We start from the raw sequence: 26,382 nt of genomic DNA, 5'->3' as shown, positions 1-26,382 counted from the left end.
CCTGTAACACAAACTGCCATGGAGTGTTCCTCTGTCTTCTTAAAGATGTACTGTCAGTAGTTTTTCTGTGTGAAACCCAGAGCTAGCTGCATACCATAAGCGGTGCTGTGTCATTGGCAGGTGAAACTGCTTTGCTGAGCCTGCTGGGCTGGACCTGCACATCAGTCTGACATTCTATTTATTAAACAGAACACAAACTGTGGGCTTGCTTCAGTTGCTGCCTGCTGGCATCCCTGTGTTCAGAGCAGACTTACTACACTGGCTGCAGCAGGCACTCAGACCCCAAGAGCTGCAATTATAGCAGTTGGGCATTGCCCCTCCTCATACCCCTCACCAACCTGGAGCACTCTGAGCTAACAAGCTTTCTTGTACCGATTTCCATACCACCAATCCCCTCCCCCCCCCAAAGGCCCTACTTATTGCAAATCAAATTTTTATGCCTGCAATGCTTCAGCTCCTTTTTATGGTACATACATATTTCAGAGTTACCACTTAATACAATTATAGTTCATTTAGCCAGCAATTACAGTAATAGGAAGACTGGCAACCATTGTCATTCAGCCTGTAGAAAATCAATGTTGCACAGAGTGAGTGCCTCCTTGGTTTGGATGCACGTACTCTGGAATCACAGGCAAAATTTAGGATTGCTCTGATTTGGGGCTGGTTTTGGTTTGCATTTATCCATTTGGTTTCCAAATAGAAAACAAACAAAAAAACCCAAACAGTGAACAACATCCTGAGGCCCCTTCCAACCTGATTTATTCTATGAATTATCAGCTCTGTTCTTTCAGTAGATATATTCTGCGTTGAATTCCACCTGACAGAAGACCTTTGACAGTCCGTTTCTGAGAGGCAACTCGGAGCGCTGCTGTCCGCGGGCAGTGAAATGGAAAGCTTGGGGGGTTTTTCTTCAATCTGTTGTACAATGTTTGCTTTTGCAAGCTTCTCTCCAGAAAAGCATTTAAATAGGTGTTTCACTTAATCCTTATTTTAGCAGCATTCTGAAGAATCCACCCAAACATATGGCTACACTTAAGCAAATGTGCACTAGACGGGCATGCACTGCTTCCAAAAGAAAGCTAAGTCTATAACCACGTCTCCTGAGTTTTAATTCCTCTAATTTTTTTTTCAGCCACTCAACCACGTTGCAGCAAACCTCCTTTGGACTGATGGTTTCAATAGCTGTTATATTTGCATTTCATTACGTGAGTGGCCTGAACACTGAAGACAAAACAAATCTGCAATCGTACCTGGAGTATCTGGTCCCAGAAAGGGGGTGGTTAGAAATGGGAGGCTCCCTTTGTCATCCAAAAAGAAGAAAAGAAAACCCTAAATCACTGCCATTCCTGAAAGGAGTTGTTTCAGCAAGGAGAATAATGGTATTTTTGCAGGTTGCCAAACTTTTGCTGCAGAAGAGGCTTTTGGCAGCAGAGCCACTTGATTCGATGAGCATTACTGAATTTCCTCGTTGATCTGTTTGTCTCTGCATGGTGCCATCTTTTGACGGTGTTACATTATAGCCCCTTGTTCTTATGATAAATTATTTTAATCCATCATCAGAGCACACTCTTGCTCTAATGATGGATTAGTGTTATGCATCATCAGGGTGAGGAGCATTGATAATGCACCATAAGAACCCCCACTGACAGTGGAAAAATCTGCCAAAAGAATTAATTTGCTCTGCACCAAACTGAACCCAGAGATAAAGGTACAGTTACACACAGTAGCAAACATTCCAGGCAGAAGCAGCAAGTCCAGCTCCAGGAGGAATAAAGGTGGAGACGTGGTCAGCAAGCCACACATCAGGGCAGGACCTGTGCCTTTGCACGGGAGAGTTGTGCATCTGGGATCAACCTGCATGAAGGTCTGAGTGTGTTGTGTGGGTTCAGGGCTGCAGCAATGTCCTGTCAAGACATGAGAGCAACTCACTTCAGTGCACAGAGTAGAAGAGAACTGAATTCACTGAGGAGCTGGATAGGGAACTTTAAACTGCCTAGCTTATGGAGGTAGGTGCAAATCTTGGGTGCAGACAGCCCCCACTGAGCCCCTTTTTTGGGGAGTCAAAGTGCAGCTGTCTTCTGCTGGGCACATAGGAAGATAACTCAGGAGGAGCAGCTCTTAGGGATGTTATGGTTCACAAATCCTGCACCAGCTCTTTCAGGATTTTAGGCTGGATGTTAAGAAGAAGTTCTTCATAGAAAGAGTGACTGGCCATTGGAATGGGCTGCCCAGGGAGGTGGTGGAGTCACCATCACTGGAGGTGTTTAGGAAGAGACTGGATGGGGGGCTTGGTGCCATGGTTTAGTTGATTATGTAGTGTTGGATGATAGGTTGTACATGATGATCTCAAAGGTCTCTTCCAACCTGGTTAATTCTGTTCTGTTCTGTTCTGTTCTGTTCTATTCTATTCTATTCTCTCTTAACATTGAAAACACACACACAAAAAAAGCATTTTCTACCTTCATTACATTGTAAGGGAATATGTAACGAGTCTACATCTTAGTCCATAAAGACTACATTTTAACCTTTGAATCTTATGAGCCTTATTTAATCTCAGTCATGACTTCCACTTTAGCTGTGGAAATAAATACTAATAATAATTAAAAACAAAAAGAGTGGTGTTTTTCTTCACTTACAGTGTTGTAAAAAAGTGTAGCTTTTGGGTTATTTTTCTTCAAATGCATGATTATATCTATTCTACCACACCTTGTGTTACAACCGTGGTGATAAGCATCAAGAAAACACTGAAGAGCAAGGAATCTACAGGGGAAATGAAACAGACTACCATTCACCTTCAGGTGAATCCATGATACAGAGCACTAAACAATATTGGCATCATCAGAGGCTGAGCTCAGTTCCTTCTCTAATCTCACTGCACATCCTGACGTGTCTGCAAGTGGCTGCAGATCATTCTCCAACAGAGCTTTTCCCACACTTTGAAAAACAAACCACAGATCACAAATTGGGAGCTTGGGTTTGTGACCCCCAGTGCATGAGGCTTGTACTTTTGGATCAAGCCACCTGCCTCCTACTGTCAAAACCATCATGCTTGCTTGTCATGGTAGCTTATCTGTTGCAGCTTTTTGCCTACCCAGGGGTTCTAAGGAAGGTGGAAGAAACTTTATGAACAAGAAGTGAGGGAGTAATCTGCTGTGATTTGAGAGATTTGGGGACAGGGCTAATGAGTTAGACTGAATTTTGGCAGGGCAGAACCTGTCCTGAAGAGCAAGCTACATCCAACTTCAAAGATTAATGTCTAGGCAAGCAGTTGTAAATTAAAGCTCATGATGCACTGTAGTTTTGGTGGAAGAAAGGCTTTCTTCTCATTAACTCCCTTTGGCACAAGGACTAGCCTGCCCATGGAGATTACTAAAAAAGGGAAGAGGCATAGGGGGTGTGGTGGTGGAAAGCAGCTGTTTCCCTACTGGTGCAAAACACACATCTGTCCCCATGCTGCTTGTCCCAAGCAGATGTTGCAGGATTTGGAGCAACTGATGACATTGAGACTTTTTTCACCAGCTTTGCTGAGCTTTCCCTCAACTTACCGAATCAGTGGCATGTGTTTATCCCATGCCACTTTTGGGTTGTGAAGAGAATGATCCCAGGCAGCTACTAGGACTTGTAATTAATTATTCATGTAATCACTAATGGATAGTTGGTCCAGGAACTAAACTACTAAACTTCCTCAAGCGTATAATCATTATGGGATTTTTTCTCTTCCAGTGCAGCCTCTGCAGAACCAGTCTGAGCACATCTCCTGCCTGGCATTTAATCGGTAGTTACCTTCTCCTTAGTATGGGCCTCACCGCTGCGTTTAACCTGACAGCTGGAGAGGATCCAGGGTGAGATTTGACCACAAATGTGAGTATGACATGGAGCTACATGCTCTTCTTGACTTCTGACTGGAAGCCCAGTGCCAGCCATCCCAGGAATATCCCCTAACGGCTGTGATTTATTACGGTGTTATCATGCCTGTCTGCCTCATTACAGACTTTGAATTTTATCGGGCAGCTTGTCCTCTAGTGTCTGGTAACCAATTACTGTGGTCTGCAAAGAAGCCTGAAGTACTTTGCCAAACACTGCTAATAAACTGGGAAAGAGCCTGAGTACAGCTTCAGGTTGCCTTAAGGAAATTCCAGAGAGCACTTTCCACTTTATTATCTGGTTCACAGTATGAACTACGAATTATCCCAAAGAGTCACTCTCTACACAGAGCTGAACTCCTCTAAAGAGTGTGCCACACTGCATTGCTGCACAGGGACTTGCCTCCATCTAAAGACTGCTGAACTCAGTAGGAGTCTTTCAAATGATACCAATTGAGTAGGACTCGGCCCATGGCCTGAAACCAGATACTTCAGAAGAAAAATGACAAAACCCCTGTATTCCTTTTTCTTTTACCACAGCTAATGATGGTAGGAAAAATCAGAATGACAGTGTCTGTACTGCAAGGGTGACATGTGCCTGTTGCTTCCCACTTGTGAAAAGAATTATATCTTTATAGGTTAAATAATCACTAGTGTTTTGTGCAAGTCCTTTGCAGGAAAGTCAATGTCACATGCATCTGTAAGTATGTATTTGTTATACATTTAATATTTTCTTTTGAGGCTGGCTTGCCTCATTGGTCCAAGGAGGAATGAGCTGCAGAAGTGACCACTAACCTCCCTCCCTCAGCCAAAAAAAAGTTAGAGAATCATAGAATCAATAAGGCTGGAAAAGACCTCAAAGATCATCAAGTCCAACCTGTCACCCAACACCTCATGACTACTAAACCATGGCACCAATTGCCACATCCAATCCCTTTTTGAACACCTCCAGGGATGGTGACTCCACCACCTCCCTGGGCAGCACATTCCAATGGCTAACAACTCTCTCTAAAGAACTTTCTCCTCACCTCAAGCCTAAACTTCCCCTGGCAAAGTTTGAGACTCTGTCCTCTTCTTCTGGTGCTGGTTGCCTGGGAGAAGAGACCAACCCCCGTCCTGATTCATTTCTCTGGCAGTTCAAAGGACTTCACCTGTGGTCTTGCTGCTGCAGACAGCTTGGCTGGTATGAGAGTGAAAAAAGAGCATGTTGGGATCCCTACTCTTGGAGACAGCAGCTGGGAACTCACAGACCTACCCTGCTCACATCCCCATGTACACACACAGACACGCACACACAGACATACACAGACACACCCCCCTCTGTTTCTCTCTCTTTTTCCAACTTTTCCCCTAGGGCAGTCTTCTAAAAAGTTTTTTTTTCCAGGGTGTAAAAGACCAGCTCCATAAAGGAATGGCTTAGTGCTAAAATGACATGATTTGTGGCTTCCAGGCTGCAAAGCTGTAATTTATTCAGACAATTAGCAGCAGCCCTGTATTCTTGACAAATTCAGCTACTACACAACAAGGTACTTTTAAGAACTGTGCCTTATGGATTAAAAGACTCCCCCCTCCTTTTCCCTCCTTATTTGACAAGTTCTTTTCACAGTCAATGGAAATTAATACAGCAGGTTAGAGAGGTGATATAGAATAATCCATCCAGCCAAGAAAGCATTGTCTGAAAAGAGCAAGTACAGAGCCTACAGGAATGTTCAATACACAAAAGGGAATGCTCCAGCATTCGTCTTACGGTGAAGTTATTTCACCCTTCACTTCACATAATCCTCCAGAGTTACTGTACTACATGTCACCCTGATGCCATTAAGAAGTGTAAATGGTATTTAAGTGTGGGTTCGTTGTCCAAAAGCCCACAGCTGAATGTCTACCCTCCAGTCAGGTGGCTTTGCCTGGACCACAAACCAATGAGCATCAGCTGGCTGTGCAGGATGTGGCTATGCAGAGCCCCTCATGAGGCAGAGCTGGGACACACAGAGGTGCAATATAAATCAGCCCAGGCCCTGTTTCACACGCAAGCCTGAAGTTAAACCAGAGCTGTAAAATACAGAATCAGCTCTAAATCCTGCCCTGTTTCAGCACTGGCTGGATGCAGGGGGCTGGGTCAAGGTCCAAATCTCACTGAGACTGGGGTCTTGCCTTTCAAGAACAACAACCCTGCTGAGACCAGGATTCTGCTTCCTGGCACAATGTGAACTACATTTTTCTGGAGATCTGTTAAAGCTACTGAATTAGTAGCAAGATGAGCAGCCTCTTCTCCAGCCCATTCCCACAGTAGCCTCTCTGCAAAATGAGGACAAAAGCAATCAAATAGTCATGGACTCAGGAACCACTTTTTCTTCACTGCAGGGGAAGAGACTTGCTTTTAGGCTGACATACTCTGCCTTACATCTTTGTCCAAAAAAAGTTTAGATCTGCAGTGAGACCTCTGCAGAGGGGTCTTCAGAGCCTGTCTTGTTGCACTTCAGCGCCGTGGCATGGGTGGCAAGTGACATTAATGATCTACACTGTCAACTTCATAATTGGCTTTATAAACACCAACAACTTGGAAAAAAACCCAGATTTTCTTGACCAGACTGAAATTTGTTAGCATGAAGTTTTGAGCAAACTGCAAGAAGATAACAGTTGTTTGCTTTTGGTTTAGTTTGGTTTGGTTTGGTTGGGATTTTTCTACTAACTGTGGGCAGAGAAAAGGAGGTTTAACAGGCCACATATTCACAATAAATGATTCAGAGCTCAGACACGGGTGTGAATGGGTGTCTTAGAAACACTTGGAGGGTTAAAGAGGTGTCTGTAAAAACTGCAAGGCTTGCCCTGCTATTGCTTTTGCTCTGAATTATGCAGCATTCAGTTCAATAACAGCAGGGCTTCACCCCGAAGCAAATTAAAATTCAAAGTATTTGGCCTCTTGTGGCAAAACAAAGTGTTTGTTCGGTGGAACTAACTTAAGCAAATTCCTCTTAATTAATAAACAGAAGTATTTTCTTTCAACCAAAGCAAGATGGTTATTGAAATATAATGAAGATCTTTTTAAAAAGCTTGCCTTGTTTAGGAATGATTTTCTTCCCCCCCCCCCCCCCCCCCCCCCCCCTCCCCCCCCCCCCCCCCCCCCCCCCCCCCCCCCCCCCCCCCCCCCCCCCCCCCCCCACTGAAAGAGGAGAAGACACAATAACACAGCAATTGGAGCAACACATCTGTTAACTGCAGTTAATTTCCAATAGTGAATCAAGCTGCATTTTAGCAAATAGCATTACTAAGTGAAATGAACACACAAGTTAAAATGAGACCTGTGGAAAGAAAGACTCTTTGGTACAGTAGGGTCTGACGGTAACACACCACCTAGGGATGTGTCTGTTTTTCCTGGACCTGTCTCTTGTGCTAGTGGATGTAGTTACATTGATTTCAGGGGAGTCGTGCTGATTGATACCTGCTGGTGATATGACACTTCAGTGTGTAGCCCTCAGACATTAATGAGGCTCACAAAGGAAAAACAAGCCATTTTCTTGGCCCAGTTAATTTGTAAAACCACCAGGATACAGGACTTCAAAGTGTTTGTCATTTATTTGGGAGCCTACCTGAATAGGTTTCCTTTTTCTTTCTGCTTTCAAGAACAAGTTTCCTCTCCCCTCTCTCCTTGTCTTCTTTCTCAGCTACTACCTTGTTCTGGGTTAATTTCCCTAAGCAGAGACATAAAAACCATATCAGGTTTTCTCTGTTTTGGCTGCAAGTACAGCCTGCTGTGCTGTGGAAACTTGTTGGAGGTGCAGAACCAGAATCTGCAACAGCAGCTGCATTTTGCATTTGGAAAAGGACTCAGGAAAGAGCTACCTTTTCTTTTTTTCCAAGCCTTCATTAATCAAATGATCTAGCCAGGGGAAGGGGGGGGTTAAAGCAAAACAAGGTGGGGAAGAAAAACAAAGCAAAGCAAAAGTGAAGGATGGGTTGAGCACTTCTCATTTCTTCTAGCTTTCAATATGTGTTTATTCCCTAAGATGTAAAAGCCACCAAAGAAGACCAGGAATGAGTATGAGAGAGAAAGAAGAATCTGCTGTGAAAGAGGGAGAAGAATGCTGTGGAAAAAAAAATCTAGACAAGACTTCTTCATCATCAGTCCAGCCTTCTGGAGTGACTACCAGGGAGTGGGACCCTCCCATTGCAAAGTGGGGTTTGACTTGCTGGTGTCAGCTTGTAACAGGGGCCTACAAGGGCAATTAGCCAACTGATTACTTTAACAAAGTTTTGCTCTGCTGCCAGGCACCAGTGCAACCAGCACAACCCTCTGGGCAGCACTGGTTAGGAAACGGGGAAAGAGGATCTGATTCTGGAATATTTTAGGCGTGCTTTATTAAAGGAGAGAGCATTTCATCCATCTCTGCTTAACCCTGCTCCGAGCCCCCCAAAAGGCAATAGAGCCCCTACAGTGAGGTCTGTTTATTTTCTGCTCAGTTGGAAAGCAAAGGTCCTATTACTGTTAAAGGGAGCTACAAGTATTCATCAAAGAAAGAAATGACCCATAAAGGCAGTTAAGCTAGTTTTATTCCCACTGCATAACTCAACCCCTTTTCTATATATAAAATGATGGGGTTAGAGGAGGATATTCATCAGGCAGTCCACCGATTTCATTGGCTGCACTTCCCCAAGTACTTTGTAATTTGCAGTTATAAATAAGTATGTTTTTAATAATCAATTGGTATTTAAATAACATACCATAGCTGTCTTATTAAATCCCACTTTTTAGAATGAATAAGCAGTTAGATATTGAAGACAGGGGTACCAAACAGCCACAGGATTTCAGAGCATTCTTTTTCATATACAAGCCATAAATATCACTATGGAATGATCTGGTTAGCCAAGGCCTTGGATGAAGCCAGCAGAAGACCCTGCCCTCTGAAGTTGCCTTTAAGTGATCATATATTTTCTGGCATGATGACTTTTTAAACAATAACCACACAATATTTTCTTTGGCCATCCCTTGCAGTTCAAAAGGGGTGGCATCAAACCCCAGAGCTGAAGTAAAGTAATGTGTCCTCAAACCAGAGCCCGAAAAGCAAAGAGCATCTAATAGCAGGTTTGAGATTCTTGGTCTCAGTTAGCTGGGTCCACACTATTTCCAGCAGTTAAGTTCATGCATTGCCTCAGGAAAGGGAAGAAAATCCCCAAGAATTAAAAAAAAAAACAACCCCAAAAGCCCCAAACCAAACCAAAACCAACAAACCTGAAGGCAGAAGTCAGTTCTATAAAGACAAAAGTTACAGGGTTTGTCTTTCTCTGATGGGGACACATACAGATATATGCAGACACACTCTTTCCCTTTGTTGCTTTTATTTTAGAATGACCAACTTTGTGCTGATCAGCCTCAACTCCTGCTCCTTTGATGTCTGAAATGGGAATGCAAAGCAAGAAGCAGGGGAAAGCAAATTTGCCCTGGGTGTCAAGAGGGAGAAGGGATGGATTGCTATCGTGGTGCCGGGCCCTGGGCTAGATGCAGCATCTGAGTCCATCAGTGCTGGTTTGGCCTATGATGAGGGAGACAGAGCAGCAGCCAGCCTTGTCTCAGAAATACTGTGTTTTTTCTCTGGATCCCTGCTGGAGATGGACACCACTCTGCACAGCATTGGGCTGCATGGGGCACCCCTTGAGGGGCAGCTCCTAGAACCAAGCTGATGAAGTAGTTTGTGAGTTTCAGATTATCTTTCAGCTATTACAGGAAGCATCTGGAGGTGCTGGAATGTGTCCAGAGAAGGGCCACAAGGATGGTCAGAGGACTGGAGCTCCTCTCCTATGAAGACAGACTGAGAGAGTTGGGGTTCAGTCTGGAGAAGAGAAGGCTCTGAGGAGATCTTATTGCAGCCTTCCAGTGTCTGAAGGGGGCCTACAAGAAAGCTGGGGAGGGAGTTTTGAGGGTGTCAGGGAGTGATAGGACTGGGGAGATGGACCCAGTCCTATCACTCCCTGACACCCTCAAAACTCCCCTCCCCAGCTTTCTTGTAGGCCCCCTGTGAGACACTGGAACAGGTTGCCCACAGAGGTGGTAGAAGCCTCATCCCTGGAGGTCTTGAAGGCCAGGCTGGATGTGAACTCTGAGCAACCTACCTAGTGTGAGGTGTCCCTGACCATGGCAGGGGAGTTGGAACTGGATGATCCTTGAGGTCCCTTCCAGTCCTAACAATTCTATGATTCTACGATAACCACCACTACCAAACATCATCTACCTGTGGATCTTCAAATTCTTTTGCATGCCACAGGGCCAGGTTGAGGAGCAGGGAGGGGTCTGGGCAGGTGAAGACTTGGGAAGGAGCTCAGCATGTCTGCAAGGAACTACTTTGCAGTTTGACCTCCTCTTGGTAGGAGAAGAGCACACAGTCATTATCATGAATTGGTACAACATCCTTTTCCCATCCCCAAACTTCATCCCCTCTCCCTACACTGAACCAGAGGATGCCGCTGGTCTCTCAGGGCAGGCTGGTGCCAGTACCTAAACATTTCTGTGTTTCAAGGTGGGCCTCAAGCTGGTTAGGAAGAGAGATTATGTTCCAATGGTTGCAAAGGGGCAGGCATGGATGCCGTGGCAGCTGACCCCAGAGTCAACTGCACAGATAAGGACATTGTACGTGAATGCTGGACATGGTCCTGGCTCCTAAACTGCCTCCAGCAGCTCACCCAGCCCTTGTCCTCTTCTTTTTTACACTTCTTTTTTCCTTTTAACCCTCTGTCTGAGCTGAGATTTACTCCTCAGCACACACCCCTCTGAAATTTATGGCCTCTTCACCTATGCTGTAAATCAAGACGCTGAGGCCACGATGCTGGACCTACGCTCCCCTGCTTCCTACACCACCTGCAGCACCGGCAGCCCAGCCAACCCCCCTGGCTCCTGGCCGCCGCTCCGTCCCTTTCCAGAGGGCAAGAGCAAACCACAGATAAACTTCACCAGCACGCTTGCTCCGATAACTTTTCCCATCACACTTTTTTTTCCCCCCTGTTATTATTTTTTTTTCAGCCCACTCCCTTCCCCTTACCTCTCCCCCCACCCCACACCCACCATTCCCTCCTCCCCCCCCCCCCCCTTATTTTATTTTAGGCGCCTCTGCGAGTTCAACTGTCGCCTGAGGCTTCAAACTAATTTTCTCTTCAGAAATGATTGCAGAAAGCCGCATGCATAATAAATCCCGTTATTGCTCTTGTTATTAAAATAGGTTGTTAGGGATGTGGACTTGGAGGCCTTTTTGTCTGATGACAGCAGTTCTTCTTAGCTCGGCGCTTATGGCTTATTGACTAAGGCTGCCAGGTTCAAAAACAAAAAAAAAGAAGAAATAAGGAAAAGAAAAAAAAAAAGAATAAGAAAAGAAAATCAAAAAGAGAAGAAGAGGTAGCTGCTGTTTAATAGTGAGAAAGTTGGGATGATTTGAGGCGGTTCTTTTAATCATGTCCATGGGCCATGTTGGAAAAGACGGTGCATTTCCAGCAGCTCCGAGCCTGCACTGAGGGCCCACAGCGAGAGGCTGTGGCAAATTCTTTTCTGGAGCAATGATTAATTAATACTTCTTTGACATGATTTATTGGACTGATTAATTAACATTCTGCGACAGCCAGGGCTGCATACCCCCACCATGCTGGGCACCCAGCAAGCCTCAGTGAGAACCAGAGGCTCCGATGAAGAGTCTGAAGAGACAAACTGGCTGATGGACTGCAAGGGAATATGAATGGGATTGTTCTGCTTTTTCACATGGGGAGCTGACAGCACAGAAGTGAAGTAACTTGCTCAAGGGCACCCAAAATCCCAGTGTCAGGGCTGGTAATTGAAGAAAATGCTTGTAAGCTCCTGCTTGCCACGTTGACCGTCAGCTTATGTTTCCTCACCTTGTTGCAGCAAACCGCATGCTTCATCCAGCAACCTGGAAGCCTTAGCAAAGAGGAGCAGAGCCCCTTTAAATGTGGTTAAAGCAACAAATTTCCTGTGAGAATGCATTCTTAAAACAATAAAAGGTTTTCAAGCAGGTTTGATAAAGGAAAGTACACTGTCCAATCATTAAATGGAAACATTTTCTGGTTACCACATGAAAATATGCTTCATAAATCACTGCTGCCTTGTGAAACGGAAATCTAATCACAGATGAGGCCATGCACTTAGCAAGGTTCTTATGCGTGGAAACTACGAAGCAGAGTGCATTCCTACCCTATGAAACCAAACATGTCACATCTATACAGGAGCCAGGGGCAGAACTGGCACAAGTTTCATTGGGAAATTCTTGCTACGGGCAGGGAAGGCAGGGACGATGGACACACCGCCTGCAAGGCAGCACGTCGCTCCCAGGGCATGTTCAACACAGACCTGGAAGGAACCTATGCAAGAGCCACTGGCATGTGATGAACTGAGAGGAGACGTTCAGTGGCCTCCCTGACAGCTTGCTGTCTGCCTGCCCAAAGGGAGGACACTGCTTCCTTGTCAGTACCGACTCTGAAATCTCCCCTTTAACAGAGATGCCAATGATGTTCTGCAGCGGTTGGCGCTTGATGATTATTTTAGCATCAAAGAAACTGGGGTTGGTTAAAGTTGTTTTTTTGTTGGTTTTTTGTTTGTCAAAGAAACTGGGGTTGGTTAGAGTTGGTTTTTTGTTCGTTTTTTGTTTGCCTTCCCACCCACCCCACTCCCCCACCTCGGCCAGGATGTCTTTTATACTACACCATTCCAAAGAGGAACCACTGGAGATTTTGCTGTCAAAACTTAATGCCATGGTACTACCAGGCCTTGCTCTCAGTTTCAGTTGCTGGCAGATATCCAAATGACCAATGAGCTCGACCTCTGCAGCACCAAGGCTGCTCAGCAAAGTGAGCAAGGTTGGGTACTAGCTCACATGTCAGATTTCTTTGCAGAACAACCAGTCATGGTCTTTCAGCTCTGAGATGTCAAACTATATTGCAAGCTTGAGACAATGGGGATGTACCACCTCATTTCTGGCACCAATGTGCTGAGGACTTCAGTGGGGCTGTGACTTAGAATCATAGAATTTTTAAAGTTGGAAAAGACCTCTAAGATCATCAAGTCTCAGCATCAAACCAAACCCACTATGCCCACTTAACCATGTCTGGAAGCGCTATGTCTACATGTTTTTTTAATACCTTCAGGGATGGCAACTCCACCACCTCCTTTGGCAACCTGTTCCAATGCCTGAACACTATTTCAGTGCAGAAAATATTCGTAACATCCAAGCTAACCTCCACTGGAGCAACTTGAGGCCATTTCCTTTTGTTCTATCACTAGTTATGTGGAAGAAGAGACCAACACCCACCTTACTCCAACATCCTTTCAGGGAGCTGTAGAGAGTGAGACAGTCTCCTTTCATCCTCAACTTCTCCAGACTTAACAGACCTAGTTCCCTCATCTGCTCCTCATAAGATGTGTGCTCACCACCTTCGCTGCCCTTCTGTAGACCCAGGTCTGGTCTTCATGTGCTCTGTTCAAGAGCTGTGTCATTGCCTAGGTCAGGTTACAGATAGGTTTAATAAACTAATCAGACAATTGAATATAACAACATAGAAGAGGAAAAAGAGATAAATCCAGGAAACAGTATTACCCAAGCGAGAAGTATGGTCACTCAAAAGCTGTCAAGAAGCTCAACACAAAGACTGCTGTAGAAAATAGAGTCCATTAGAGAAAATATAGACTCAGTTGCATATTTAACAGGTTGAGGGCCACAATTTCCAATTCCTGATCGATTAATTTAAGGTATCCATCTGAGTGTGGAAACTGACATTAGTAAATGAGGTTGGACATTAATGCTTGAAGTATCCAAATTGAAAACAACAAGCCTGGCTTTAGAAAGAAGGGGTGGGGGCGGGGGAATCAAGCCCAGCTTCCTTGCCCATGTTCCATTTCTAGGTGGATTTTAAAGAATGCAATTCATACCCCAGCAATACAGAAGTAATTTCAGAAATGGAAAATGACCAAGTCATTCTCAGGTATTCATAGAAAATTGGCATCTCCTGAATATTGAATTGTACAAGGTCCTAGCTTTCCATAAATACAGAAGATCAATAATTATCAGTGAAATGCTTTGCTAACGTCTGAAAGTTGGCAGGACTGAAATAAGAAATGCCACTTGCATGTTACTATCTGAAAGAGAGAAAGACTTCCATTCTCTTGGTGAATACACCACTTGGCCTCCTTATGAGGAGTAATTATGGGCTGCTCCATTTGCACACTAAGGAAAGAAGTGAAAGAACAAATGTTGGCTACAGCTGACTTGTTCTCCTTGAAGAACACTACAGTGTTCCCAGTCCTCCTGTTCTGAGGCCTGCAATGCTGCTCCACCATACGTCTTCATGAGGAGGTGGTGTGTTTAAGAACATCTGCTTTAGGAATTACTTTGAGAGTCACTGAAAGCCAAAAATGTTTCTTGCTACCCATTCAAAGCTATGGAGCTGGTTTCCAAAGGAGGTAAAATCACCAACCTTATTGTATAGGCACAAAGAACTGAACAAAATCACTCAAGCTTTTAGAAACAGGATAAGATGAGAGCCAGAGTTGATGTCTTTGGACTCTTAAGCATCAGACTCCTGCCTGTTTACTACCTTTGCCTCTTTTCTCACCTTTCCATCCTGGGAATACTGCAGAGGCAGCTGCACAGTCCAAGGACTGCAAGTTCCCCCTTCCCCAACTCCAACATTTTGGGTTTTCTTCACTGCAGCAGAGTTTGGGAGAATAAAGGCAGGAGGGAATAAATAAGCTAGAAAACATACCATCATCATTGCAAACATAAAAAGCTACAAATCTGTCACAGTGCAGAAACTCTCACTTCATTGTTACTGTGATTTATTGGGGAGCTAATTTTAAACAAGTTTTCTTTTCCAAAACCACAACACAAAAACAAACTGCACAAGCAAGCCAGAGGACAGAAGCTAGTCGCTACCGGACAATTTAAGCAATAATCTCATTTGCTTTGTAGTATAAAAAGCAATAAAGGGCTGTTTACTGAGTGAATAAACACTGAGTGAATCACAAAAAGCTCTTTATTGCGATTATACTCCAAGGCAGAGGAGATTATTGTTATTACACAAGAAGGCACAATGTGAAAATTTAACTCAATGCGCCAGATTTTCAGCCTGTTTCAGTGGTACAATTGTGTTCAGGGAGTACATTGTGTCTAATCTTAGCAGGCTGTTTTGACAGTCCTGAATGCAAATCAGGTAGTGGGGTACAAATGCATTTAATTAACTATTTACAGCCAATTTATGCAAGCCTGGTGGCTGGACACGTGTTTTGCACAAGCCATGGCACGCTGAACTACTTCGAACATCAGCTACCCTGTGTGATCCCTTAAGCCCTGCAGGAGACCCACAGATGTTCTGGAGTGAGGAGGCTCCAACCACACTTTCAGCCCCAAGGTGCTTCATATCTTCTCTTTGTGGGGCAAATCTACACAGTTTCCACATCAAGTTAATTTCAAGAAGGTGGAGAAGGGGAAAGTAAGCAATAAGAACAACATCAATGAGTAGAGTGTCTTCCCCCCCCACCCCCTTCATGTGTTTCTAATATGTTTTTTTATTGTCAAGTGTCTTGTCTTGACTTGTAGCCCTGATAAGGTGGTTGTGCCAAGGAAAGTAAAGCCACTGAGGATATTTTTCTTTTTTTCCTGTCAGACCACTAAGGAGTGGAGTGAGCTCTGGAAACAGGACCTCTGTGGCATGGATTTCCTCGCCAGGAAACTGTTACAGTTGAAGTGAGTAGTGCTTGGCCCTGCAGGAGCCACCAGCCTTTGGAATGTGTATGTGTACCAGACATGTGCAGACCACAGCACTGCCTTCTGCTCAAGGGGGTTGGTTAGTCTTTTAGTGTGTCCTCAAGTGTCCTTGTTCACCAGTATTTCCAGGGTTAGTCCTATCAGCTGATGCACTGGACTTCATCTACCTCAAATAATGATCTGCCCCTGGATGTTGAGGATTTGCTAATTCTCCACTGGAGGCTTCTGTGTCCTCGTCCAATAGAAGCAAGTTGGTGACATGTAGTCTTTCATTATTGCCTTGTCTTCCTCTGAAGTCTGCTGCCTTGGCAAAGGTAACAGCACTGAGAAATGGCAGGAGAAGATACTCCCAGTTACAGAAGAGGCTCTCTATTAGAGAAGTTTTCCTGCTGGGATGGTTACAGATTGAAAACCTGCATCTGTAGCTCATGGTCAGAAATGGTTTATTGACACATTAACAGCAGCTTGTTGCCATTGAGTGAGAAAAGTGGGTTAAGCCCTGAAGAGAGGGTAACTAAAAGCCTCATTCTCTTTGTACATGTAGTTGGGAAGCTGCTGAGAAGCATCTCCAGTGTGGCCTGACTGGCATCTGAACACGAATCAGTGGTTCATGGACATGAAAAGGTGATTAAATCCCCATCCTTGGAGGTGTTTAAAAGATGTGGTGTTGAAGGACATGGTTTGGCACCAGACTTGGTGGAATTAGATAATGCTGGACTCAATGGCCTTAAAGATCTTTTCCAATCAAATGATTCTATGATTTTGTGAGAAATAGCTAATATATGATTTCCCCCCCCCCCCTTGCCTTCCACTTTTAAGATGATCTGGTCTGGTGCTTATGACTGACTATAATCATTCATGGGCACGGAAGAAAACCCAGGCAAAGAAAAGAACACTCTATTATGCATCCATTAAAAAGAAGATGAAACATCTATATGCAGAAGTGATATAGTTTAATAGACAAGAGATACAGTTAGAATATCAGGCCTGAACTCCTTTTAAAATACCCATAAGAAGGTCAGTATGGATTTCTTTGGTCTGTTTTTAATTGCTTTTAGGTTTTGCTTTTTTTCCCCCTTTCCATTTACAATGCTTCAGCCACACAAGGAGGGAATAGAAACAACACAATGTGATATTGGCAGTCACTCTCATCATATAATAACAATTATATCTAACTACTCTGACACAGCAAAAAGTCCTCCTGATTTTTTCCAGAGTCATAGGCCATGTAGGTTTGATTCCTCATCTACCCTGTAAACACACAAGGAGCTGAACTCACCAGAGCAATTTGGAGCACTGGTGTTTGTTCAGTTTTGGGGGCGATTAAGTAGGTCCCAGAGATTTTGGGTTTATTTATCTTTTAATGGAACTTAAACAGCCTCCTGACTATATATATACCCTTTGTGAGGCTCACATCAGATCAGTGTTAACAGCACACGGAGCAGGCATGGCAGAAACAACCTAAGTGCTGATATTGGAAATGTGACCTCTTGGATCTATTTTAAGGCAAATCTCCCGTGTGGAAAAGAAGGATCGGTTTGGACCGCTCAGGTGAAAAGGAGGAGCAGAGAAGCTTTTGTCATCAGCATTTCCTCATCTATTGTATTACCAGCATAAGGAAAAAGCAAGAGCTCTAATTGCCAACGAGAGCAAATGATGGTTAAAGTAAAATAACAAAAGGAAATAGAGAAAATGTGGAATATTATGGGAAGTGTCCACGGAAAAAAGAGCTCCACAGACCTTGAAAATATCAATGCCCTGAGCTTGAAGCAATGGATTTGTTTTTTAAACTGTTAAATAAACAAGAGCAGAAATGGAGGGGGCTGCTGTGGATGAGAATAGAAAGTATTTTGTTGCTGATAGTTCTGAATCTCCTTTGAAAGTTTATTTTGCGAGGGCCGAGGCTTTCAAGATCCTGAATTCAATTCCTTTGGGCTGCTGGCCTCTGTAAACACTTTCATGGACTACCAGTGAGGAGACAGGAGCTCTGGCCCTAGAGAACAAAGCCTTCATGTTCAAGACACGATTTCTCCAAGTAAGATGTGGTTTTGGCTGTTGTGTTGAAACCACTTACACCTGGTTTACTTCAGCAGTACTGGGCAGGATATGGTAAAAGACCTGGAGTGTTAGGACCAAATGTACCAGATGTTCCTCTGCATACATTCCCTGTCGTAGCAAAACTCCTAGCAACAGCCCTGTCCCTTTCTTCATCCTCCTCACCACAATTCAACCATCTAAGCAAAACTTTATTTTTAAGTATATTTCATTTTCTTTTTCTTCCAGTTCTGACTCTCATTACCTCTTTGGCCAAGTCCAACTTAGCTTTTCCTTCCAGCAAGGCTCTTGTGTGAGCGCTTGCTGTGTTTGATAGCTTCCTGGTCTTACAGGTATATTTTGCATTCAGACAAAGTGTTCTCTTCTCACAAAAGTGAGAGACTAGCATTGGCAACCCTATTTTCCAGTGGTAATGAGTAGGATTTAACTTGTCTATGCTCCCACCAGGACATCTGGGAATGGAGAAAGGCAGTAGTGAGCATAGGGAGGAAGGCCTTTCACTACTGAATAAGACATTCTCAGCTCAAGTAGAAGAAAGAGAACATTCCCAGTGAATCCCTGTAAGGTTTCATGCTAATGCCTCTTGGGACAAGACTTCAGGAATACAAAGAATGGCTTATAAATCCTCAAGCTATTCAATACATCTCTGTTAGTAGACACAAACTGTTCTGTTTTGAAAGCATGAGTAGCAATAAGACGTCTAAACCTGACAAGTTTTCTTCTAATGCTAAGCCAGGTAAAACAGATTCCAAAATTTCCACAAAATGTTCAAACCTGCTTGTCAGAGCTAATGTAGCAGGGACACCTTTAAACTGCCTCTTCCCACCTCTTCCTCAGAGAAGCAGAGAAGACACTGGACCTTTCAAAGTGATGTAACTTGAACCAGCTGCACACCATCAGCAACAAGACTTTGAGGACAGAATATGGCTGATATGATAGAAATGACCTGGAGGACGGTGGTGTTTCTCCTGCAAGAGCTGCCAGTGCAACAGCAGCACTACCAAAGTGTAGACCTGTCCACATAACTTCAGTCTGCCAAGATGCAATGACAACAGATGTCCACTGAAGCTGCTCAGGCTTATTCTGGTCTTCACCTAGCTACTCAGTAGAAACCCTGCATCAATATAAGTGGATTGTCACTGTAACTGCAGATTTCCTAGAATCATAGAGTGGTTGGGGTTTGAAGGCACCTCAGAGATCATCTAGTTCCAAGCCCATTGTAGTAAGTGTGGATAAATTTCAACTGACCAGGTTGCTCAAAACTCCAGCCAACCTCACCTCAAACACTTCCAAGGAGGGGACATCCGCAACATCTCCAGGCAACCTGTTCCAGTGTCTCACAACCCTCACAGTGAAGAACTTTTCACAGTGAAGAAAAGGTTTCTATTTTCTCTTTTTCAGTTATTTTTTCCCCATGGAGCCAATATCTGTGTTGTCTTAATTTCTGATTAATCTAAGTGAGCTGCAACTTGTTGCAGTTATTTTTAAAGGGAGAAAGTTCTTCATAGAAAGAGAGATTGGCCATTGGCCCAGGGAGGTGGTGGAGTCACCATCACTGGAGGTGTTTAGGAAGAGACTGGATGGGGTGCTTGGTGCCATGGTTTAGTTGATTAGATAGTGTTGGATGATAGGTTGGACTCAATGATCTCAAAGGTCTTTTCCAACCTGGTTAATTCTATTCTATTCTATTGGAGGAAGTTAGTGCAACATGTCCTGGTTTTCCTCTCTTTCTGGCTTCTCCACTTAGAGCTGTAAGCTCCTCAACTCACACCATGCCACTCAGGTTAGGAGCGTGCCCCACCCGGGTTTCCCTGTGGGTCTGTAGATGACACAGGGACACAAGCAATACCTGACAGCATTTAAATGCTGACATCTGGAGTTCACTTGTTGAGAATTTTATGAGGGACAAAAAAAGAAAGAAAAGGAAAAAAAAAGAAAAGAAAACCTTGTACTTTACATGTAATCTTACATGCCACAGCTTTGTTTTCCCTTCCAAAATATCATCCCTTTCCCTCAATTAGCCAGCCTTCTGTTGCACAAAATGACTGTCATCTTGTGAACATTGTAGCTGCCTTTTACAAGATTAAAACCAAGCAGAGCACTGGAAAAAAAAATAAATCCCAAGCACCTAATGGGGCAAAGGTTGCATCTGACCACACAGCACCGTCCGACTTCAGAGGTGGGAGTGGACAGGCCTGAAAAGAGCAGGCTGTGCTCCAGAGCAAAATGTTAGTGTAGGGAAATATTTAGGCCCTGCTTTATGAATTAAATAGTAAAAAACCCTTACATCCATACGTCTTTATCACAAGTGATTTCAAAGCACAAGCAGAAACTCTTCTGCTCAGCCCTGAGCTGCGGCCAGCCCTGGGGTGAAGCGGCACAGCTATTTAAAAGTGATTTACAACACAAGGTTAAGAGGAGCACTCGATGCAAATGAACTCTCTGAATGATTTCTGATGGCTAACATGCCATTAGCCTTCCTCTAACCAAGCCAACATTTCAGGCTTTTGTGGAAACCAACATGATGTTTCTTCAAATACAAGAGAATTATAAAAGCTCAAAGGGCTTATCCAGGTGGATCTGTGGGGGAGGAAGTGAATTTTGTTCATGAGGCCCCCTCCAGATGAAGTTTCATTTACAAAAGCCAGGAGGATTTAAAAACAATAATAATAACAAAAAAACCTGTATGGGTGGAACCTGACAGAAGTGCCTAGACAGGGGACTTTCCCTGCTACCCTGCACTGACTTGTCCCATTAATCCTTTTAATTTCATGTATTCGTTTTTACATGGCTTAGCTTGCTCACTGCATGCCAGTACAAAGCGTGTTTTGCTCCCTCTGCTCCTGTTGTGCTCCTTCCTCTGACAGGACCTCACTGCTCCTGCAGTAACTTATGTGGTCTGTCAGCCAGGGCACTGGGATGCAAATCTCCTTTTGTCCCCTTGGGGTGCCATCGATACTTTATTAAGAGTTTGCATCTCCTTTTACCTAGGGAAGTGATGGACTAACTGCATTTTCCTTCCTCTCTAGTGGTCTCAGAAGGCAATAAATAAATAGATAATCTCTATAAATGTCTGGCAAATAATGGCTAAAGGAGAACCAACTCATAATTTATCTAGGTTTTCTTAAAACTGAAATTTGCTTTAAAAAAAAATGTGTGTTTCAAGTACCATTTCCCACCTCTTTTTCCTGAAGCCATGCCATAAAATAAGTTAGTGAGACATAACTGAGACACATTTGCACTGGGCATCCAAAACTCTGTCTGAAAAGCTAGCATGTTCCTCTATCAGGCTTTGAAAATACACATTCTAGACCATATCACACAGTATCACAGTATAACTTAGGTTGGAAAGGACCTCGAGGATCATCGAGTCCAACCTATCAACACAGACCCCATGACTAGACCATGGCACCAAGTGCCACGTCCAATCTCCTCTTGAACGCCTCTAGGGACGGTGACTCCACCACCTCCCTGGGCAACCCGTTCCAATGATGAACAACTTGCTCGGTGAAGAACTTCCTCCTCACCTCGAGTCTAAACCTCCCCTGGTGCAGCTTGAGACTGTGTCCCCTTGTTCTTGTGCTGGTTGCCTGGGAGAAGAGACCAACCCCCTCCCAGCCACAACCACCCCTCAGGTATTTGTAGTGGGCAATGAGGTCACCTCTGAGCCTCCTCTTCTCCAGCTCAGGACCTGATCTGGATATGATAAGTCCTTTCTGCCCTGGAGGATGCTTGAACCTGTCATTTAATTTGAGGGCCAGGTTCTAACTAACAAACATCTGAATATTCACCAAAGCTTCAAAGCTAATTGTTCAAGTTCACCCAAACCAGTGCTGAATCCCCTTGTCTGGGGATGCTTAGTACTGTTTCCTAGACTTGGCACTTGGCCTTGCTAGCCTCTACCCTGACCCATTCCAGTTTGGCTGTGAATGCTCTCTGTTCCCTGGTTTCCCTAGGAATATTCCTGGGTCTATGTTCCTCAGCAAGCTGGCATCTCTATAAAGAGAGTCACTGTCTTCCCCAAAACCGCCTGTTTGTCAGTCTCACCTTGCTTCGTTTTACCTCCATCCTTCAAAACAGAAAGGCTTATGAATAAAGTAATGTTTATTTAGCAAGTTAAACTCAAGACTTTAAACAGAAGGTTATGAATAAGCAGAAGATTATGAATAAGCAGAAGATAAAGCAGAGGCTTCCAGCACTGCAGTTGGATCACTCTCTAATTGTCTTGCCTTTGTCTAGAATTCAGCAGGTTTTGCCCTGCACATCAGACTGCACATGGCAAAGTTTGGGAGATAAATGTGAATACACATCTTGAAGCCTGGTGTTCCATGATTCCCTGCTGCATGCCCATGGGGGTGAAGGCTGTCCCATTTCCTCACATCATATTGTAAGCAAATGTTTCCTTTCTATCTGCAATCTCCTGTCTTTGTAGAGCTTGCTGTCAGCACCCAACTTCACAGACACCCAAAGTTAGGCACAATGTGTTTCACAGCCCAATTAGACCATTTAGTTCACTGCTGAGTTTCATGATTTCAGTGACCATGGGCTTGTGTTCCACACTATTCAAGGATTCAGTGCTGTGTGTCATCAGAGATTCCTTTCCAGATGCTCAGGAGCCGAGCTGCCAATAGGTCAGTGTTTCCACCACACACTCAAGCTGACTCTCCAGCACCTTACTCATGGGCTGGTTTTCTGGCACTTCACAGCCTCATGGACTTTGTTCCTTTCCTAATTGGAGCCTGGAGCATGAATATTTACAGTACATCTTTTCCACTTCCTCCAGAACCTCTTTTTGAGATGACAACTGCACCTCCCCTACACCATCTCTTTTATTAGTACACAAGTGCACATCAAACACAACACCTTAAGAGTCTTGATTAGCCTCCTCCTAATTACCCTTGCCACAGCATTCATGCACAAGAGAAGTAGGAGCAAAACTGGATGCAAATATACTACACAGGGTTCAACTTCTGCCCTTCTAATTCTTATCTCCGTCTCTCCAGGCTGTATTTCCTTTGAAGAGTAAAATGCTGTCAGTATCACTTCTGCTACTCTTACTCTAAACAGAGGAATCTCACTTTTCTTTTAATTCATGGCACTTTCTTAATTCACCTTCCCATTTTCACAAGAAGGTGCAGACCTTCAGTTGTGGACAGGTTCAACATAACCTTCCTAGGACCCCCAAAAGCCACACTTCTTTAAAAAACAAATCAGGAAAACCTGAACCCTTAAAGAACAGGTTTGACAACTTCGATGACTGAGCCAATCCTGCCTTGAGTAGGGAGCACCAGATGACATCTTAAGGTCTCTTCCACATTACCCCTCTAGAGTTCTATTATTTCACACATTGGCACTTCCCAGCTTTTGAGCATAAGCAATTCAAGAATGTTCTTTTAAGAGGATGTTTTTGCACATATGGCCGTGCTTAATGCAACACAGAGAAAATAAAGTTGCTTGAATACTGCCCTACAATCGTTCCTCCTGTGACAGGAGCATTTGTCCTAGATGCTGTCAGCCGCTACTTGGAACAGAAGGAGGATCACTAAGCCTCTGGAAGCTGAGTAACCCTGCAGGCCAGCAAGCATTGTACCCATTATACATGCTCTGTGCCTTGGCAGTGAAACAGTTAACAAAACATTTTTGTTCATGTGAAAACACAAAGCAGCTGCTTAGTTCTACACTTGGCAGAAGAAGGCAGCCCCCTCTGCACTCCTTGTCTTCTGCTGCTCTTGGATCATTGCAGAGTTAACCAGCTGTTGCATTCCACATGCCAGTTACACCAGTTCAGGAAAGCAAGAGCAGGGACAGCGTTATAGCTGTACAAAAGGAATGAGAGCAATATACTGCTGAACCAGAAAGGACAATATTTATGTAATAAACATTTTCAGGAGCAGAATGACTCCTTTGCCATCAAACTTGTGGAGTGGTTAATTGCACACACAAAAAGTGCACCACCTAATCCACACGCTCAATAGCCATTAAGCAGCTCCCAAAGTGTCCATGTGCTGCAGCTCTGACCATCTGCACAGCCCTGCCTGCAAAAGTCCTCACAAAATAGGGGGATCAAATGCACAAACACTTCTGAAAATGCAGTTGTGTGTATGAACTGCCTCATTTTGTATGCCTATGCCTATGAAAATGCAGATCAGATGATATTGTTTCCAGGCTTAAAAATATCAGACTAAAGCAAGCACTGAGGTTTGGTTGCAAAACATTCACCCTCGCTTTGTGCACACTAAGAGGATATTCAGGTAGGAATTACAACTGAGTCAGATCACAGAAACGTAGAATGTGCTGTACTGAAAGGGACCTTTGAAGGTCCTCTAGTCCAAAGCTGCAGTAATCAGGGCCAACCCCAACTAGAGCAGCTTGCTCAGAGCCCCATCAAGCCTTACCCTGAATGTATCCAGGGATGGGGCCTCCACCACCTTCCTGGGCAACAGTGGACACAGCCACAGATATCATCAGCAGACTGAGGTTTAGAGGCAGCACCTGTCTGCTGCTTCAGATGTTCATTTCAGGCTAGGTTCAAATTTACTGAGTTCTGTTTCTGACTAAAATGTAAAACAAAAAGCTCTCTGAGTCACAAGAGACTTACTGTGAGAACTTTCTTAAAATCTCAAGTGTGGGTAATTTGGTGGTTATCAAAGGCCTTCAAAAGGTCTGTCCATTGCCTCCTAAACATCATAAGAAAACTATCACACCAGTGAACTGATGACAACAGGTCACAAAGAGTACCTAGAGATGGAACAGAGAAAGGAGAGACCACTCCTGAAAATGAAACCATTTTTATCTGAGAAACTTTACAAAGAGAAGCCAAAGGGCTTGCAGAGCTCATGTAAGATTTTTACTTTGATGTGATGCTTCCCCATACACAGGGGAAAATTTAGCCTGAATAAAGTGACATAATGAACTGATAGGAACAAACTGCTAGCCATATTTCATTATTTCAAGTGAGTTTCTAATAAACAAACTTTAAAGGAGGAATAAAGCATGAAAGAAACCTTTGCTCTTTGATCTCACGGTGGGTCAGCCTGGCCTCCCTGTCCCCTTGGAAATACAGCACTGACACAAGGTCATATCAATAAACCTTCTTGATTCTCCTCTCTGTCCTGGTGCACTCATCCTTCTAATCACCAATTGCTCTCTCTGCTGCAACGTCATAGAATCATAGAATCAGTCAGGGTTGGAAGGAACCACAATGATCATCTAGTTCCAACCCCCCTGCCATGGGCAGGGACACCTCACACTAGATCAGGCTGGTCAGAGCCTCATCCAGGTGGGGCCTCAACCACCTCCCTGGACAACCCATTCCAGGGCTTCACCACTCTCACGGTGAAGAACTTCTGACATTCATTCCCCATGTTCCTCAGCACCAAGTGTCCACACCCCAGCAACAGCCTCATGGATCTCCTCACCCTCTTCCAATTTCTAGACTTCCCCTCAAACTCAGTTTCTAGGAGGAGCTTCCTGTGTTTGATTTCTTAGATCCACAGCTCCTAGCAAAGTTTGCCAGTAGTGCAAGTCCTCAGCGGCCACCACATGGATTTCCAAGCTTTTTTATATTATTATTTTTAATAGTTTAATTAAATGCAAACTAAACATCTTTAGAGTGGAGGAAACTCAGCCAAATGTAAACCCAACATTAAATAGTATTCAAGCAAATGGCACTTGAAAGAGGAGGGAGGCGATTTTCCTACCTTTTGTTTTTAAAAGGAATGTTCTCAAACATATAACAACTGCAAATAATGCAATAGTAACTGTATAAGATACACACCATAATGATACCAGATCAATAGAGATATTGGAAAAAACCACAGAATTAGTTCAGGATCTGACCATTTCTTGTGTAAAAAAAAAGAAACCCAAAACATTATTTACATTCCAAATCACAGTCACCTGCAAATGAGGAAATGATGAACAGTCCCGTTTCAGTGATTTCTTTCAGAAGTCCTTCAATCCATCAGTCCTTCAGCCCATCAATGCCAGCCTTTCCCAGAGAACTGGGGAAGATTCCACTTCATGTAATAAACCAAACTCCTTGAGCAGCAGCAACATTCTTTATTTCAAAAAAGAAAAGAAAAGGCATTTTCAGATACATAGCTCTGGAGATGAGCTCAGCAGACATATTGAAGCATGTTGCATGGTTGTCTCCTTTGGTTGATTTGTAATAACCTGTAATGCACAGACGCTGGGAACCTGACTTGCCTTCCAAACGGCTTGCCTGGCACCATCCAGCCCACAACATCCTATGGCCTAGAGTGATATTCGAATAGAATAGAATAGAATAGAATAGAATAGAATAGAATAGAATAGAATAGAATAGAATAGAATAGAATAGACCATGTTGGAAGAGACCTTCAAGATCATCGCGTCCAACCCATCATTCAACACCACCTAAACAACTAAACCATGCAATCAAGCACCCTGTCAAGTCTCCTCCTGAGCACCTCCAATGATGGCAACTCCACCACCTCCCCAGGCAGCCCATTCCAATGGGCAACCACTCTCCCTGTGAAGAATTTCTTCCTCACATCCAGTCTGAACCTCCCCTGGTGCAGCTTGAGACTGTGTCCTCTTGTTCTGGTGCTGGTTGTCTGGGAGAAGAGACCAACCCCCGCTTGTCTACAGCCTCCCTTCTGGTAGTTGTAGAGAGCAATAAGGTCTCCCCTGAGCCTCCTCTTCTCCAGGCTAATCAACCCCAGCTCCCTCAG

At 44.0% G+C, this 26,382-nt stretch overlaps 1 long non-coding RNA gene across 9 annotated transcripts in view; it reads right to left on the bottom strand.

The window, feature by feature from the left end:
• LOC137446837 (uncharacterized) overlaps positions 1-26,382 on the bottom strand; it is a 69,207-nt gene that overhangs the window by 31,764 nt on the left and 11,061 nt on the right. For 7 of the 9 annotated variants that reach the window (XR_010988732.1, XR_010988731.1, XR_010988728.1 and 4 more), the window contains 3 exons: positions 25,568-25,727; positions 14,463-14,554; positions 13,163-13,350 (listed from right to left, as the gene is read on the bottom strand). This is a non-coding gene — a long non-coding RNA (uncharacterized lncRNA). The remainder of the gene's footprint in view (positions 1-13,162; positions 13,351-14,462; positions 14,555-25,567; positions 25,728-26,382) is intronic. The other 2 variants (XR_010988727.1, XR_010988729.1) reach the window with 2 other exon arrangements.

The sequence above is a fragment of the Melanerpes formicivorus genome, unplaced genomic scaffold (assembly GCF_026170545.1).
Source record: "Melanerpes formicivorus ecotype bairdi unplaced genomic scaffold, bMelFor1.0.p_v2 SCAF_19, whole genome shotgun sequence".
Taxonomy (NCBI): domain Eukaryota; kingdom Metazoa; phylum Chordata; class Aves; order Piciformes; family Picidae; genus Melanerpes; species Melanerpes formicivorus.
The sequence above is the reverse complement of the archived record's forward strand: the minus strand, read 5'-3'. Positions and strand labels throughout refer to the sequence as shown.